A 20,430-nucleotide genomic window follows, 5' to 3' on the forward strand; every position below is an offset into this window, starting at 1 on the left:
TCAAATTCGCAACATGAACTCCAATTTGACAACGCATTTTCCAAATTCGCAACACGAAATTTCAAATTCGCAACTCGATTTCTGGATTCGCAACGCGAATCTCTTTTTCGCAACACGAATTTCTTTTTCGCAACACAAGTTTCCTTTTCGCAACAAGATTTTCTAATTCGCAACACGAATTTTGTTTTCGCAACTCCATTTTCGAATTCGCAACACGACTTTTAATTTCGCAACAACTTTTATTTTTGCAACACAAATGTTTTGGGTATATAAACTACGCAGCAACAACAACTCATAACCTAAATCCCTAAATCGCAACTCATTCCATCTCCATCTCTCACTCTCTCCAGCGACATCCGTTCTTATATCCAACGACATCCTTCCACATCTCTATTTTTTTACATAATTTTATTTCTACATAATTTTTCAATGATTTCTCTCCCAAATTATCAACTATCAACTTAATAAAGGTATGTTTTCTCTAAGTTAGTGATGATATCTAGTTTATAGCTCGTTTGTTTAGTAAATTAATTTACAATTTTTAGAATGAAATCATCTAATGTTGATCATGTTTGGATAGATTTGTGTTATGGAGGGTCATGGGAGAATGTTAATGGTGTTTTACAATATATGCCTTTACCCACGAATCTTCAACTAAAACTGTCATTAAAAAAGTTAACTTATGAAACTCTAAGTGGATTTAGGCTATCTTATCAGAGAAAAGGTAAAGTTTACTTGTTAACCGACAATGAAGATGTTGAACGATTCATTGCTTACATTAGTGTTTCGCAAGATGATGTTACATTGTATGTTGTTGAACCTAGAAGTAGTGAAGTTTGGTCAGTAACGGGTAGTAATCAACTAAGTTCTTCAGCCCCAGTTTATGGTGCTCACAATGTACAACGTTTTTATCACCCTCAAAATTTCATGGTTCCACCACAATTTCATCACCAAGAAAATTTTGTTTCACCACATTTCCAATACCAAACACAATATCAAACACAATCTCAAAACCCACAACCTTTCCCTAATCCAATTCCCAATCAACTTTCAGCACCAAATTTCAGTTTTCGTATTGACCAGTTAGACGATGATGAGCCAACAGAAAAAATGTGAGTACTAGTCAGTATTCAAAATTTGATATTGGTCAATACCCAGACTTTGATCTTGGTCAATACTCGGATTTTGATGATGTTTTAGAAAAAGAAACAGACCCTACGTGTAATGATTTTGATATTGGTCAATACCCGAATTTTGATGATGAAACAGTCACTACCGAGGAAGATGTTGATGATAATGATGAGGAAGTTACGACTGTGAATGAACATGTTGAACATCCATTATGTAATTCATATAACCCTGAAGAAGAAAAAGAAGAAAAAGAAGTCCCCGAAGAAAAGAAAAATAAGAAAATGCCACGGGAGTATAACTGGAATATACCAGAATTACTTCAGATACCGGAAAAAGAGTTGGTAAAGATAGTAGTTGATTGTTACACAAAAGTTATTCGTATCAAGAAAGATAATTGTTTTGATACAAAGGAAGACTTGAAGATAGCTTTGTATACGAAATGTGTGGAAGATGGCTATCAACTAAAAGTTAACAAATCAAGCAAAGATCGTTTCGAAACAAAGTGTAGGATTGACAAAAACTGTACGTGGCGTATGATTGCAAAGAAGATAAAAGATTGCGAAACGTTTCAAGTTAGGACTTTTATTGATAAACATACATGTTCAAGAACCCAAGTTTTTCCTCACCATAGACAGGCAAACAAAAAGGTGTTGGGTGGTTTTTTGGCTGAGTTAATGTTTTTGAATGGCAGTATATATCGGGGACATGAAATTGTAACTGACATGAATGCTCGGTTCAAGATTAGTATCTCATATTCTCAAGCTTGGAGAACCAAATGATATGCCTTGGAATTGTTGAGGGGGTCGCCAGAAGCATCGTTTGCCCAACTGTCGGCTTATTGTCACAATTTAAAGCTGAAAAATCCTGGGTCGGTAACTCATATCAAAATAGATAGAGATGGACATTTTGAGTTGTTGTTTATTACCATTGGTACTGAGGTTAATAAATCAATATAATTTTGTTGACTCATTTTTGTTAGTTACATACATTTCACATTTAAATGATTATATTTCTTGTGTATATTATTTTGTAGATTCGTTCGTTTATTACTTGTATGCGGCAAGTTATTATAGTTGACGGAGCACATTTGAAAGGTCGATACCTTGGAGTAAACTTCTTAGCAGTAGCCATGGATGCTAACAATGGGATACTGCCAATAGCTTACAGGGTTGGCAAATCTGAAACCTCTGATTCATGGACATGGTTTATAGGTCATCTTAGGGATTGCATAGGTCTTATTAGCAATCTGACAATCATATCCGATAAGACAAACTCAATTGACAACGCTGTTAGAAGGTGTTTCCCATATGCTTTTCATGGATTTTATGGTGTTCATTTGTACAAAAATCTAAAATCAAGGTCTGCTGGTATAAAAAAACACAAATGGACATACTGAAAGGCTGTAAAAGCTTATCGGGAAGTGGATTTTAATAAGCATATAAATTGTTTAAGATTTGTTTTGCCTCAATGTGCTCAAACACTAGAAGATGTTGGGTTTGAAAGATGGTCAAGAGTACATTAACTTGGAACAAGATATGGTTTCATGAAGTCTAATAGTGCAGAATCAATCAACGCTCTAAGTCGTCATTCCCGAAAATTACCCATTACTATGTTAATGGAGTTTTTTCAAGCCTCTATTTAACAGTGGTACTACAAGAAAAGAAACCATGTAGGTATTGTTTCTTTAAATTTGTAACTTATCATATTTAATAGATTTTACTAAGTATTATTTATTTAAATTTACAGGAACATTGGAATGTCGTGTTACACCATTGACTGAAAAAAAGATAACGAAACGTGTTGTGAAGTCAACGTCATGGAGAGTTGAACCATGTTCAAACACTATGTTTGAAGTCTTGGATAATAACTTAAATGGACTTGTCGATCTAAATGCAAAGACGTGTAGTTGTATGAAATGGCAAATATCTGGTTATCCATGTGGCCATGTTATAAAAGTTGCTCTTCATCTAAACCAAGATAATTCAAGCGCATACGCTATGGATTGCTGCACTACAGAAGTATATCGGCAGACTTATGTCGAGATTGTCTACCTTATTCCACATCCTTCTGAGTGGGACATACCAGATGACTTACAAATAGTTTTGCCACCAGTTATGGACAGAAGGCTACCTGGTCGACCAAAAAATCACGATCGTATACCGTCTAAGGGTGAAGAGAAGAAGATATCGACATGTAGTTGGTGCAAGGAAAGTGGTCATACAAGGTTGACCTATTGATCACCAGTACCATCACAATCATCTTTTCCTCTACCAAAATATGGATCCTCATCAAAATCCAAAGTTCATATGGTGCCAAACAAAAGGAAATCAAAATTGCAATCAAAATCAAAATCCCAATCACAACTGGCTTCACCTTTTGGGACTATTAACTTAGGTGATTTTTAAATGCAATCGTTGTATTATGTGTATTTTATGTGTGAATGCATACATTTTCAGTTAGGCATGCATTAGTAACTTGAGTTTCAACATTGCTATGATATGTTCAGTTGTTATCACTTATCAGATTGTTGTATGTTATCTTTTTGAAGGTGTTCGCCTTAAATTGAAACTAGAAAAAAGATGGTTATTGTGAACTCCGATTCGTAACGCGAAAGTCAAATTCACAACGCAAAAATAAAATTCGCAACGCGAATTTGATTTTCGCGTTGCGAAATCGATTTTCTTAAAGGTAGTGTACCTTCAACAGGTCTTTTTTGCCTTCACCATAATGCATATTGAAATTAAACAACAAATCAATTAAACAAAAAAAAAACAATTTTTATTTACACTTTACATTACATTGATACATCAATTTGCCCCATACAGTACATCCAAATGCTCCTAACAATAGGGAGCTTACAGACATTGGTCAGAAATTATAACTTCTGGAAGGATTAACCTGAAGAAACGTTATGACCGTGAGATTTTCTACATATCCAAAACCAACAAATATGAGCTGAAATTATTGAATTCTAGGTACTTAATCAAACAATTTCAAACTACTTTTGATCAATATTTCATCTAAAACAAAGAGTAATAAGTTAACAACCCTTGCTCAAACTTACCAATAACAAATGGTTGTTTATGCACACTTTCAGCACCCGAATGCAGGTAGGACACATCTCGCATATATCTCTCTAGCCATAAAATGCTAAAACCACAACACTACTGCACCTCTATCTCTATCTGTCAGAGGTAGAAACTGTTTACCTCCTCTCGTCATACGTTTCAAGCACATGTATACAAGAGGACCACAATCCTCTCTGGCTCCCGACATTTATTGTGGCACTGTCTCGTCTCTCATCATTATAACTTTTAACTTATTTGGCTTATTTTTTCCTGAATTAGTCCAATAAGAAATCGCATCCAAGTATTTAGCCAAAAGATCGCTCAATCCCCTACAAATAATATCTTTCAAATCAGACCATGGTATGTAATTCAGCATGCTGTCATATACTATCGTCTTCAGGGATGGGAGCTGAAGCTCGACGAAAATCCAATGACGACGTTCCATAACAGGTATAAACACCTGCAATATAATAAATAATAATTCAACTGCGCACATCAAATAAATTTTATGAACACCTTTAAATATGCAAAAATAAATACTAACCTTATTGACCTCCCACCACGCAGGATAAAGGATAGCTTTACCATTACCCAACGCATATGAAGCGTCTCTCTGATCCTGCAAGTGAGCTACGTGAAAAGACGAAGGCATAATAGTCCATTGTGTCTTTTTTATTTTCTTCAATTTCCTTAGAATCAGAAGACGTGACACCCATGCATCAATATGTTGTTTTATAAAAAAAATACATATATTAGTGAATTTAATAAATTTTAAAAAAATAATCAAAATCGATATAAAAAGAATATAATACTTACCCCCATTCGAAATAGCCATTCTCTTCAACCCCTAATAAAACACCCCCAAGACCGCTCAAGAAACAAATGTGTATTGTCGATTTTGCATATGTCAGTGTAGCACCCATGGCTCTACTCATGTAGATAAAAATCAATTACGGTCTTAGCCCAAACGGTATTATCCATAATTGTGCCTGGTAGTGTGCATAACTCATGCTGAGGAATGGTACTGGTCGGTAACTGATACGAAAGCCAACTCTGATCCATCATACCGGGCATAAGAGAGGGTTTACCAATAAGTCAACATAGTATGCCATGTGGATCCTGAACGGTGGGAAGTGGATCCTGAACGATGGGAGGGGCCTCTTGAACGATGACAGGTGAATCTTAAACAATGGGAGGTGGATCCTGAACAATGGTAGGTGTATCGAGCTTCATCTTACGCAGTCTTGGAACTATTGGGGGTGAAAGGAGACGTAATGGCATGTCCACGACGTCTGATGCGTGAACCCCATCGTGCAAGAAAAACCCAACGTAAAATACCTACCTTATCGGGCCGCTAAAAATAAATTAATACATAAATCAGTAAATAAATAAATAAATAATGCCAAAAAAAGTTATTTGCATTTTTAGTATAGTATTTCTTATAAAATTAAACAAACTTACCTCATTGCGTAGAGTATGAACCTCATTCTACAACGATGAAACAATCTCACATAGAGCAGATACCTCATCACGTAAAGAAAATACCTCACCACGTAAAGCACCATTGTCATCACGTAAAACATCTACCTCACTACGTAAAGACCCTACCTCATCACGCCATGCACCATTATCGTCACGTAAAGCACCGACCTCATCACGTAAAAAACTGACCTCGTTACGTAACTCCCCTAACTCATCCCATGGAGGTGGAGAACGGGGAGATAAATATCGTGGTATCTTTTCCGATCGCCTATCATGAGGTGATGGTGGAGAAGAGGCTCGATGATATGATGGAATAGGTGATGGCTCTCGCTATCGAGGTGTAGAATCGACTCGATCAGGTGATGGCTCTCGGTGTCTAGGTGCTGGCTCCGCTCGATCAGGTGATGGATCTCGATGTCAAAGTAGAGAAGAGGCTCGATGAGGTAATGGATCTCGGTGTCGAAGTGGGGGGGTGCTCATCATCCGTCCCACCAATCAGTGGCAAGCTCAGCCTCTGTGGGTGTCAATTTCTGTATTGGATAGTTTGCCTCCTAACAATATAAAAGCCCAAAAAAAGTCAAACGTCTACTAGTAATAAATTGTTTATATATGATAGTATTTGTGTTAACTTACATCATTTATCGTCGTATATGGTAGTAAATCTTCCCAATCCAACAGCCAGATCCTTCTCCAAGTAATAGCTTTAGGAATATCATTTGAATTCTTGATGGCATAAGTCTGCATGCTGGGAAATGCCTCAAATATCCAAATCTACAAACAATATAATACACAAACATTAATTTTTTTAATTGTTAAATAATTAATTATAATTTTGGAAACTTTATATAGAAATTCTTACCTTCAAGGCCCAAATAAAGCCTACCAAAGTGTATTTGGAACCATGGCCATGCAAACTACGACGGTCCTCAAAGGCAGATGACAATTTTTTCCTGGTAGCTTTCCATAGATATGAACCCCACGGAAACACGTTCCATGCATCTAGGTCCTCTACCAATAATATTAAATCTTGAGAAATAGGGTGTTTGCCCTCTTTGGCTAAAAATTCAGCATTCAAAAGTAATAAAAGGCATACTCGGACAATATCAAGGTCATCCATCCGAGTAAAACCATCTTTAAGAAGTAATCTTCTCAAATCGTCGACGTGTAAACTGGCCTTCACCTTTGCCAGCTCAGGAAAAACCCGAAATAACCATGATGGGCAGACGATATGACTAGTGTACAGACCTAATTCATCGTGTCATCCGAAACGTAGACCAGTGACTAAGCAAAACTCCTCCCGCCTAAAACGAGTATACGCCGGTGGAAAATGAAACCATATCTCCTCATCACCATGTTGTATCCCCTCGGGTAAACTGTTAGTCATGGTCTGAAGAAACAAATGAGTCAACATAGTATCTCCACCTGGATGTTGTACTTTCAGCCATGGCCCGAAACAAGTATTCTCAAACAAATTTCTTTGGACAGGTGTAAGTGTCGAATCAATTGTAGTGGCTAGGCTTAATTTATTCCTTAAAGTCAATGCAGCCGAAAAAAATTCCTAATAAAAATAATAAACATACCAAGTTAGATATAACAAAAATTACAAATTATACACAATAAACATACATGATATTAAACAGGAAAAATATAGCCAAATATGTTTCAAACTAGCCCGATATTCACCCAAGTCATTATTCTATCATAGTTCACAAAATGCATCAAATAAGTAAGCACTTATATAAACATTTAAAATGATAACATATAGGTTTAGTGCAGGTTCAAGGATAACATAAAGAGTAGTAGTTTATTCTTGAAACTTAATTTCGTAACACTGTGAAGTTAGTATTTGTCTTTGTTTTTTTGTTGAAGTAATGCAATTCATTCAAGTTTCAATTTGCGGAAGAATAGTAGTTTATTCTTGAAAATTAAATTCGCAACACAAAAATGAAATTCGTAACGTGAAAATAAAATTTGCAACGCGAAAACTAAAATTTCATTGCGAATTTTATTTTCGCGTTGCGATTTTCGTGTTGCGAATTTCATTTTCGTGTTGCGAATTAAGTTTCAAAAACTACTCTGCTTCTGCAAATTGAAACTTGAATGAATTGCATTACTTCAACCAAAAGACAAATATTAACTTCACAGGGTTAAAGACTAAACAGTTTAGCAGTATTGGAAGAAACCGAATGAATTTACTAAGCAATCTAAGTGAAATGGTTAATCTATATATTGAAATTACGAGTAAATTTATCATCAATTTAAATATGAAAAATCTAATAATAATAAAAAATTTTAAAATAAAAATAATTAAAAAACTAACCCTCGGTGGTTGATTTTCTATTTGTGGCCGTGAATGGTTGTGAGAGGGTGGCTCTGAGAGATGGAGATAGAGGGAGGTCGTCGGATATGGGGACGGATGTCGCCGGAGATGGGGACGGATGTCGCCGTAGAGAGTGAGAGATAGAGATGAGACTGAGTTGTGATTTAGGGTTTTAGGTTATGAGTTGAGATTTACGGGATATACTGTTTACATTTGTGTTGCGAAATTAATATTCGTGTTTCGAATTCGAAAATAAAATTCGCGTTGCGAAAATAAACGCGTTTTGCGAATTTGAATTATGTGTTGCGAATTTGGAAAATCATGTTGCGGAAAAGAAATTCGAGTTGCGAATTTCAAAACTGAGTTGCGAATTTGGAAACTGTGATGTGAAATTGGAGTTCGCGTTGCGAATTTGTTGGTTATTTTTGCAAATCCAAAAATAGTTGGTTAAAATCGTATATTATATTATAAGGCATTTTTGGTCACTCAAGTTATTTTCTCTATTACAATTAAAGTCTTTACTTTTTAATGAACTTCACGCCCTGTAGAACGCGAGGTCCATTTAATCTTGCAACAGAAGGGGTACGAGGACCACTATAAATAGAGACTCAATCCATTTCCTCACATCTCTTGCTTTAAATCTTTACTTCTCTTATTTTATTACTTTTAAAACTCAAATATGGCGGGATTGAGACTCGATCGAGATCATATATACGACTACTGGCGGGGAAATCCTAAGGTAATTTTTTTTTTATTTAGTTAATTATTATTTTTTTGTTATTTTTTTATTTAGCTAGTTATTTATTTTTAAAAAAATTAATTTGAAGAGGTATGAACAGTCATTGATGATGTATATCAACCATGTCAAGGAACCTTATCTGTAAATTATATTGTATTTTCAAAAAGTCAGTTTTAGGCACATCAGTACTATAACTGGCGGTGTTAAGTTGCATCGTCCATTGATAAATGCGCTGCTAGAAAGATGGAGGCCGAAGACACACACGTTTCATTTTTCGTGTGGGGAGGCTACTATTACTTTTTAAGATGTTGCATTTTATATTGGGCTACCTGTTGACAGAATGATTGTTATCAGTGTTGCCGAAGCTTCCTTGGTCAACTTGTTTGTGCATCTAATTGGAACTCGTTTGCCTAACCAATTCATGGATGTTATAAAATATTTATTAAACTTTTGGACGACAATTTCAAGAGCTACACCAAAATGCTCCGGAACTAATGAAGCATGTTAATATAATTTTTTATTTATGAATATTTATTTTGATTATTTTATTTATAATTTTGATATTTTATTTATTTTTGTTTTTTCAGCGATATGCTTGTGCTCATATTTTACGAGTTTTTTGTAGGACCTTGATGCCAGATAAATCACGAAACAAAGTGCATCTGATGTTTTTGAATCATCTCTGTGTTTTTTTTGGATTCTAAAAATACAAGTTGGGGATCGAAAGTGTTGGCATTTCTGTTTCGGGAGCTTTGTAAAGTCGTTAGAGGGTATTGCTGCTATTGCAGTCGTTGGCGTGGTTTTGAATTTTGTTTTTATGCCCGATTCTTGGCAACCAACCCCATATAAATTTCTACTACTTTAAAGGTAATTAAAAATAAACTAAGTTTATATTTATATTATTATACATTTTATTTATAATATGAAAAATGATAATAATATTTTGTTGTATGAATGATAGGTGGATAAGTGAACAATCTCAGAGCCACCTACAAATAACTCAATGAGATTATAGACTATTGAACAATAACATGAGACATGAGGTAATATTTTTTATCTATTTCATTTTTAATTGAAAAATCACTTTTTAAATCGAGTTTATCTAACTTAGTTAAAAACACTGTGTAGTTCCTGTGGACGTCGTACATTGATCGTGTTATATGCAGTTATATTCTAGATGACATAATGGCGAGTGAGAATATTTAGATGTTGATAGTCCCGCTGATCATTTATGAGATACTGGGGTAGCATCCTATCGATTACATGCTGCAACTATTTAACCGTGTCCAATCGATGTCATCACATCCACTATATTTTGATGCGTTGCACCGCTTAACGTGATAAGGGAAGACAAATGTTAATTGGGATGTTCATCATGCGTTGTATATGATGGAGTGGAAGAGAATATTTGATAAGAATTTCGTTTCCCAACCCATCTTCGACTACAGTGTTTTATATGATTACATGTTGTGGTACAAACAAAATGGGATACCACATATACTGACCAAATAAGAGTGAGCACGAGAAATATTTATGCCTCCCCCAATTCGCCCGTCGACACAACATCCACTGATGCAATGTGGTGGTAGTAGAGGGAAATCAAGCCATCTAAGAAAAAAACATGTTTCAGCCTCATCATCGAGAACTACACAGGTACTTGCACAATTAGTTCCAGAGCATCAGACACCGGTGCCACCGCCTGCATTCACCCTCTCAACTTAGTCAGTAATTTACCACAACATAGGGAGTCAAGCATCATTTTAGTATATACAGGCTCAGAAGAAAGTTTTTTCATCAACGCGTCTCGTCCCTTTATGTTTGCCCCTTTGTATACTCTTTCATCTGCATCATCTGTTCCACCACCAATATCTTAATTTGTACCATTAGCAACATACTTCAAAGGTGGTACTATTGACCAAACACCGTCGTAGAGCTTATTCTACGCTGGTCTCGATCCTAGTACCAATGGTGGTACTCTAGCTCCATATGTCGATAATGATGATGGTGATGATAGTGAAGAGGAAGAGGAATGGGTTCACAGGAATCCGCGTCAGTCTTATCGTCCACCATGGTATGGTACAGGTGGACATACACATCATTAGTTTTTTTACTTGAAATAAAAAATTATGTAATGTTTTAAAAACTTTATTGTAATATTTTTTTAGTTAATCGAACTTCAGTTCCATATTTAGTTAATTGAACTTGTAAAAATATATATAGTTAATGAAAAATTATGTAATGTTGAGTTAAGCTAACTTGCAAAAATATATTTAGTTGATGAAAAAGTATGTAATGTTGAGTTAATCAAACTTGCAAAAATATGTTTAGTTAATCGGAAAAATAAATTACAAAAGATACAGTACTTCAATTCACTTATGGTTTCAAATTTTTTTTTACAAAATAAAGGATCTTGCATTTGGAAGAAAGCGAGGTCTTGTCACATCAAAATCCCCGTGGACCTCATGTTTCATTTAACGTGATGTCTATCAAATATCAAGTCTGATGGGATGAGAGGACTTGTATAAATAAAGGCCATTTACAAGTCTTTTTCCTCATAATCTCTTTGACTTATTCCAAATCATGTATATGTAGGAAATATTTTATGGTTCCAAACTTTATTTTTGGATCTCCCAACTCCGACTCGGACTCTGATGATTAGGATTAAAGCTTGTCTTTAGATAATGAGTGGATAAAATAGGTAATAAAGTCGATAGTTGAGGATCATAAGAGTAAACTTGAAGAAGATAATGGGAAGATGGAAGAAGAAGCAGAAAGACTTACCAATCGAACGTAGCGAACGAATTTAAGAGAGCAAAAAAATATGAAAAATAAAAATGAAAAATACAACTGTGAATTTGGCGGTTGTAGTAAAAAAATGTACCATATGAAAAAATGTAGCTTTTATGTTTTAAATATATGTATGAATTTTTATTTAGTAATGAATGAAGTAATTATTGTCAACCCATTTTATTTAGTAATGTTTGAATTTTTATTTAGTAATGAAAAAAATAGTTTTCAATGTCAAATCAATGGGCACGCTGGTTGGTGCTGCTGCCACCTTAGGAATCTCAAAGTATAGTTCAACAATATGATAATTATTTGATGGCTCGATGCATAAATACTTTTGGGAACCATCATATTTTATGTAATTTTATATTTAACAACACATTAATTTATTTAAGTGCTCATTTATAAACATGATAAAAAATAACTACACGAAGTTACGATCAGTTGAAATAAATAGAAGAGAAGTTTGTTTTCGTTTCTTCGTAGCCTATAGAAATGTCTGATGTGTAACACCCTAAACCCGATTGGGCCTAAAGTGTCACACTAGGCTGCCGAAGCAACCCCTAAATTTTAAAACCTATTCATTTTCTTTTCAAACGTACTGAATGATATCATAAATAAACATAAACAACTGTTATAAAATCATTTTACAAGCCGGAGCTACGTGACACATAATTTAAAACAAAATAATACATATTAAATATTACAACTCATATACATAAATAAGGTTCTATTAATACACATGCCCAATAAAGCTATAGTACAATATTCTATTGGATATGTTGGAAGTCTTGCTATGATGGTGCTCCATGAATGACCTAAACAAGAAACCTGCCAACAGAAAACATTTGAAAGTTGAGCTTACAAAGCCCATCAGTATAATCGCTAATCTAGAGCAACATAAGAATTTCATAAACATAATCATACTGAAGACATGACACTAAGTAGTAGGTACATGCATGACCTAGATCAAGTGCTACCTACTTAAGGCTTTATTGCTCTATCACTGAAGTAGGGGTCCCATACTTCCTTTAATCCTCTGTTAAGGGCCTCGCTATGAATATACTTCTAAAAGGTATCTAACCCTAATGACTGAACATGCTACACATTGTCTAAATATGACATTGATACCCTTGTGCGTTATTTGAATGCAAACCTATCACATTGTGCATTATTTAAATGCAATCTGACTAGTATATGATCTCACATAGCTCTCAAACACTAGTTACTGAGGGAAACCCAGTGTCACATAGCATCAACATAATTCCTACAAATATATTGAATGATCTCATTGTCCTCACATAGTAATTAGGTATATCACTAGGGGAACCCGGTGTCACATAGTATCGGTATAATTTCTGCACAAACTGAAGCATTGGCTTGGTCTAGCATAGTCTTTAAGCAAAGTTTTAACATATCTGACATAATGAATTGATGAGACTATACATGCATATCTAACACGGGTAGACATAAGGTAGGTCTGGTGGTGTGGTCGGAAGAATTTATGTGCCTCTCGGAGCAGTACCCCATCATATCTTGAATATGAAATAGCTTAGAGGTAAGAATCAGAATTTACGTGTATCAAAAGCTTATCCAATTGAACTGACATAACTAACCATTCAGATCTGAGGCCCATAGGCCATATAATACTTACATTGCTAACCCACTCCTCGTGATTATTCCGTTCTCGCACTCTAATTAGCCCTTGAAGTGCATCACGTACTGCTAATGCCCTAATAGGGTAACTAAGGTAATGTGAGTATACCTTATCATAGTTAATCTCGATAAAGTGAAGTCAACGTCATACTAGCTGCTAACTCTCTCTCTCACACACCTAGAACGTTAGACGAAAACTTACTTATTTTATGAGGAAATCAGCTAGCCCACAATCTGGCTCGGGTTTGTTTCTAAGTAGCAATAAACTAATCGATCTTATCATACTTCCCTTCAGAGCTTCTTGAACTAAAAAGGACAGCTTACTTTTCCTGGGTTCAATGATATTCTCGAAGCTAATACATTTTGTAACCACTGAATCGAACATTATCATCATATCGCTTATCGGATGTCTCTTGAACAATCATCGATCTTGACTATTTGTATCTGTCCTCATTCAAAGATACTTTGGTGTAGTACACTTAATATGGTTACATCTAATGTAACCCGTTATTATGAGTGTTTTTAGGTATACTTGGTTGTTTATGTCCCTTACGGATTAAGTCTTACTATTACGGATCGTTCTTAGCTTTTACAGACTTTAAACGAGTCATATTTGATCTCCCAAAATGAGTAGTATCAATACTCTACTTGTAGTATCGATACCCCTATAAGTATCAGTACCAAAAATGCATTTTGTTGTGAAATTGGGGCCATAGTATCGATACTTCCTATGGCAGTATCGATACTCTCAGTCAAAATCCCTAATTGTTACCTCAATTTAATTAGTATCAATACTTTTCATCCCAATGTCATTATCCAAACCTTGAAACTGATATTTTAGACTCAAGAAACACTCAAAATTAATCTTAAAGGCCATAATTTTGTTCTAAATCATGCACAAATGTTATGAGTACTTATTTATGGCTTTAAGGTGTCATAAAACATATACTAAACATCAAGTTTGTGATTTAAGGCATAAAAAATAAAACCCTAAATGTTAAACTCTACAAATTTTAGAAATTTCTTGTGATTTATTAAAACCTAATGCTACAAAGGATTAGAAATACACTAACTTGATGATTGGATCCTAAAATAAACCTACTTGCTTAGCCACACTACCTTTTTTGGTGAATTGTATGAAACCCATACCTTTTTCTTTAGATACAAAGAACCCAAGACTTTGATTCAATAAAATAATGTTGCTAGAGGGATTTAGAACAAAAATGAAACATAAAATTAACCCAAGATCTTACCTTTGCTATGGAACTTGAAGAGGGAGGAAATGAAGAAGAGAAATGAAGAAGATGGAGAGGAAAATGGGAACCCACGTGAAAACTTGTTATAAAACCCTAATTTTAGCTTCAAATTCCTTCAATGGTTTAATTACACCTTTGGTCCTTCACATTTTATGCCTTATTTAAAAATCCTCGTTTTGTGTCTAATTGGGTCCAAATCCAACCCAATTAAACCTAACAACTTAAATCATGAAATATATGAGGTCTACTTACCTCTTGGTAAACCTGAAACTACTAGCTTATAATTTGGGGTGTTACAACTTTCCTATCTTAAAAGAAATTTCGTCCTCAAAATTTATTCGGTTTAAAAAACAACTCATCCTTAAGTCAAACACTTAGGAACCTTGAAGTACCTAAACTTTATATCAAAATTGATTCTGAATGAAGAAGTCCTTACAAACTAACATGTGGCTTGGAATCCACAAAATCGATCTACGACTTTCTAAGGGTGCTATCAACACCGAACTTTAAGCAGAAGTCTTAGAGAAGCATGAAGCTAAAGAAATTAAAGTCTGGCTAACTGACAATGTATGCTCATAACATTCCATGAGGATGTCATTGCTCCAAGATTCACTGCTATCGCCAGATCCCTTTTCTGTTTAACTTACTCAGTCGAGTTAACTCACTGCATAACCCGATAACCTTTATTACTTGTTGAACATAGGTAACTCATCATACCACACCCTAAAATCAAAATACACTTGCCAACCATGCCTTGATACCAACTACTAAAGAGGAAACGATGATTCTCGACAAACGTCGATTTCTATGCTTTTGTTGCGCAACTTTGATTCACTATTTATCCATAATACCTGAATGTTTCTCATAAATCTTACAGCCTACATGATCCATGCTCACCTGATCAATCATCTAATGAGCTCACAACTGAAAATAAATTACTTGTCTAGCGAAACCTGTAACACTTGATTCTCTTGGAGAGTACACAACACAAAGAAGAGGTCCTTAGTAGTTGGACTCTGACCGGGGATCTTGAGATTCTGTGTATGACACACATGATTGCTTACCATCATTGAGCTATCTAACAAAGACTAAAGATATATATATGATACTTAACAAACTTGATTTTCTTTAATCTAACACACCCAAAGTCTGCGATACTATGCAACATTACACACTACTTAGTGTGATATATAACTCGCGTATATATACCACATTAAAACACTACAGACAAGGCTTGGCTAATTAGTTGATTAACTTACTGAATGAGCATGAATGCACACTTACAAAATCAGAGGAATCTCGATACCTCGAGACTCACAACTGACTATCTGACCTATAGTACTCTTACTAGATAGGGTGGGATTCTGGAACTGCTAAACCGGAACATATAATTGGCTAACTTACTATTTGATAGTACTTGGGACACCCGCACCCAATTAGCAACTGAAGTGTCGTGGAACTGACTGAAGTACATCTTAACATTTTAGACAAACAGAGTGACCGACATATTGGTTAAAGCAACTTGGTTATTCTTAACACTCGTGGAAATCTTCATATCCAACGTGAAACTTGGGATTTCAAAACTTTCTATGGGTCGATGATAAGAACCCTCAAAGAATATCTAAAGTAACTTTACTTAGTTTGCCAGGGTCTACCGACTTGACACTTAAATCCTCACACGATGGTTCTCCTTATCTAGTTCACTTAACACCACAAAAGAATACATGCAATCATGCCTACTAAAGCAACATAAAAAGTTGAGACATATGAAAACATACCTGGCATCTCATCTGCGTCAATGGCATCCCGACCCTGCTCTTCTGCTATCTAACAAGTGAATCAAACATCATCAAACTAGAAATAGGTTGAACCACTCCTCTACTCTACCGTCCGAGCATATGACCATCATTAACCGAACTAGGACAATCTCTCGCCATATGTTCCAAGGATCCGTATCCATAACACTTCCTAGAAAGCTTGAAGCACCTTCCTCGATGATTTTTTCCACAATGCTAGCGTTTTAAATACCTTCTATCAAAGCCTCTAGAGCTCGCTATATATGGGAAAATTGGTGCTCTCCTACGAGATCCTACGTTTGACCTCTGACTCAGCTGGAGTGACAAAGTTGACGTCACTATCATCTACTCACACGAACCACTAGCCCTCTTAGCCATTGATTAAAATTAGTCTACGGGAAAATGAGTCCTCATACTTGGACTACTTGATTCGCCCAATAAACTCTTCCTCATAGCATACATCTTCTCCACAACCTTAGCATGTCGTGTCAACTCAGAAAACACTCTGGGCAGGTCTGTCGCCAACTGCTCATGGATATTCAGATGAAGCCCTTCAAGGAACCTCTTGCACCTTAAGGAATCAGTCATAACTAATTCTGGAGCGTAACGGCTCAATCAAAGAAAATGTCTTTCGTACTCAAACACTGAGCGGCCCCTGAACTAACTGATAGAATTGCATCCTCAAACCATATACGTACACCTTGCTGATATACTTGCCTCGGAACTCATCTAAGAATCGATAGCATCACCATTGAGCAAAGCGACTATGCACTCTAACTTACCCTTTGGGTAAGATTAAGCTTTCTCGGAGTCCTCGTGGTGTTTCTCAACCATTGATCAGCCAAAATCATATCATCATTGCCTGAACTATAAAAGTCGATTGTCTTATACCCCCCAGTCTCCCTACTGAGGTCTCTAATGGCACTAACATACTCTGGGTGATCGTCTACACAATTTGTGCTCTAAGATTGTCATCCACTATCTCTATGAGAGTGGAAGTTAAACTTTTGAAGAATGCCACTTATGTGACTCCTACGTCTAACGAAAACCCCTGATCCTCTGCCCTAGGCAGAAACTCCTCACTTACACTAGCTTAATGAAAGGTTTATCTCTCTATCCTATCCTCAAAATCATGCTCAAAACTATCGACCATTTCAAAGTTCTACAACAATGATTAAGAAAGAAGCACCATCAGGATTTCAGGCGTATACAAGTACTTTAAGTACCTAGAGACATGTATTCACTTACACCTTACAAAAATGACCACTAGATCCTAGGACCGACTTAACCTGATGCTCTGATACCACTAAATATGAAACCTTAAACTCGATTGGGCCTAAAGTACCACACTAGGTTACAGAAGCAACCCCTAAATTTCAAAACCTGTTTATTTTCTTTTCAAACGTATTGAATGGTATCATAAATAAACATAAATAATTGTTTTAAAATTATTTTACAAACTAAATCTTTGTGACACATAATTTAAAACAAAATAACACATCTTAAAGATTAAACTCAAATACATAAGTAAGGTTTTATGAATACACATGCGCACTAAAGCTACAATATAGTACTCTCTCAGAGATGCTGGAAGTCCTGCAACGTTGATGCTCCACGAACGACCCAAACTAGAAATCTTCTAATGGAAAACACTGAAGGTTGGGCTTACAAAACCCAGCAATGTAATCACTAATCTAGAAAAACATAAGAATTTCATAAACATAAGCATGCTGAAGACATGTTACTATGTAGTAGGTTAGTAGGTACATGCATGACCTATATCAAGTGCTACCTACTTAAGGCTTTACTATTTATCACTGAAGTAGGGGTCTCATGCTTCCCTTAATCTTCTGCTAAGAGCCTCTCCATGAATGCACCTTTAAAGTGCTCTAACCCTAATGAATGAAAATACTACACATTGTCTAAAAGCAACACTAATACCCTTGTGCGTTATCTGAATGAAAACCTAGAATATTGTGCATTATCTGAATGTAATTTAACTAGTAAATGGTCTCACATAGCTATCAGACACTAGTTACTGAGGGAACCCCGATATCACATAGCATCAACATAATTCCCACAAACATACTGAATGATCTCACTGTCCTCACATAGCCATCACGTAGATCACTGAGGGGAACCCAGTGTCACATAACATTGGTATAATTCTCGCATAAACTGAAGTATTGGCTTGGTCTCACATAGCCTTCAAGTCAAGCCTTTACATATATGACATACTGAATTGATGAGACTATACATGCATAACTGACATAGACAAACATGAGGTAAGTATGGTGGTGTGGTCAAAGGAATTGATGAGCATCTCGGAGCAATTCTTAGCCTATATTAAATACAAAATAGCCTAGAAGTAAGAACCAAAATTTACGTGCATCAGAAGCTTACACAACTGAACTGACATAACTAATCACGCAACTTTAAGGCCCATAGGCCAAATAATACTTATATTGCTAACACACTCCTTGCGAGTGTTTGGGTTTCATATTCTAGTTAGCCCATGAAGTGTCTCGCACACTGGTAATTCTCCACTAATGCAACTAAGGTAACCTGGGTATACCTTAACATAGTTGGACTCACTAAAGTGAAGTCAACATCATACTAGTTGTTAACTCGCTCGCTCTCTCACCTAGATCATTAGGCGAAAGCTTACTTATTATCTGAGGAAACTAGCTTGCCCGCAATATGGCTCAGGTTCGTTTATGAATAGTGGTACTCTAATCGATCTTATTATACTTCCTTTCAGAACTTCTTGAACTGAAAAAGATGGCTTACTTTTTTTGGTTTCACTAACATTTTCAAAGTTATACATTTTGCAACCATTGAATCGAACATAAACATTTTGTCGTTTATCTGATGTCTCCTAAACAATCATCGGTCCTGAGTATTCGTATTCATCCTCGTTCGAAAATACTTTGGTATAGTACGCTTAATATGGTTACATCAATGTAACCCGCTATTACAAGTGTTTCTAGGTATACTTGGTTGTTTATATCCCTTATGGACTAACTCTTACTATTATGGATCGTCCTTAGCTCTTACAAAATTTAAAAGAGTCAAATGTGACCTCCCATAGTGAGTAGTATCGATACTCTACTTGTAGTATCGATACCTTAGGGTTAAGTATCGATATTCCTATGAGTATCAATACCAAAATTATATTTTGTTGCAAAATTGAGGCCTTAGTATTGTTACTGTCGCCTTGAGTATCGATAGTGCAGGGGCAGTATCGATACTCCCTTTGGCAGTATTGATACTCCCTTTGGCAGTATTGATACTCCCAGTCAAAATCCCTAATTTTTTCCCTTAATTTAACCAGTATCAATATTGTTTATCCCAGTATCGTTACTCAAACCCTAAAACCAATATTTTTACTAATTTAGTGAAAAGTTGTCTGGAGACCAGTGAACTCAAAGCTAGGTTGAGGTGAAGATTTGAGCTAGAAGATGACTTCAATTCAACTGGGGAGCTGTACCATCATCAATAGCACTCAGGAAACTCTGAATAAGGCATAAGTCAAATTTTGTGAAATCGTACCTTTTCGCGAATAGTTGTCATTCCAAGAGGTGCCTTTACATATGGAGATACCATAACGTTCATCATGTTGCAACTCACCTCCAGCTCATTCACCTTATAACTAGCTCAAACATGAAAGGTTACTTTCAAACAATTGTGACCTTTCATGAATGTTAGTGCCCAAGAAGATTCCCTTTAATCAAGGTGCACGTTGGAGAAGAGATCTAGTCAAATGAAGGCTTGAATCAAGAAGAGATATGAGGCAAACATCATGTCTATTATGCTACCATACACATGCCTTGCACATGAAGACTTTGGCGCCAAAATGAACAAGCAGATCACCATTCGACCAAGGGGGATTGATTCATGCATGAGTCGAACCATCATGACTCATTTGAAGAGATAGTCAAACCATCATAATATCAAGGGACTCGTCCCTTCAATTAAAGCATTATGTATTTTCATTAAAAATTATGTACGTCTCGAATCACTAGGTGTCTATTCAGCCAAACCCTCTCATTTTTTATAAATTGAGAGGTTGCTTTCATTTGTACTTATCCCATTCATATTATAAACAACTTCTTTGTGAGTTAATCTCTCTTCCAAGTTCTTTAAGAACTTTATCTATTAAGTAAGTATATTTTTATACTTGTAACGTCAAACT

The sequence above is a fragment of the Hibiscus syriacus genome, unplaced genomic scaffold (genome assembly GCF_006381635.1).
Source record: "Hibiscus syriacus cultivar Baekdansim isolate YM2019G1 unplaced genomic scaffold, ASM638163v2 tig00111210_pilon, whole genome shotgun sequence".
NCBI classification, from domain to species: Eukaryota; Viridiplantae; Streptophyta; class Magnoliopsida; order Malvales; family Malvaceae; genus Hibiscus; species Hibiscus syriacus.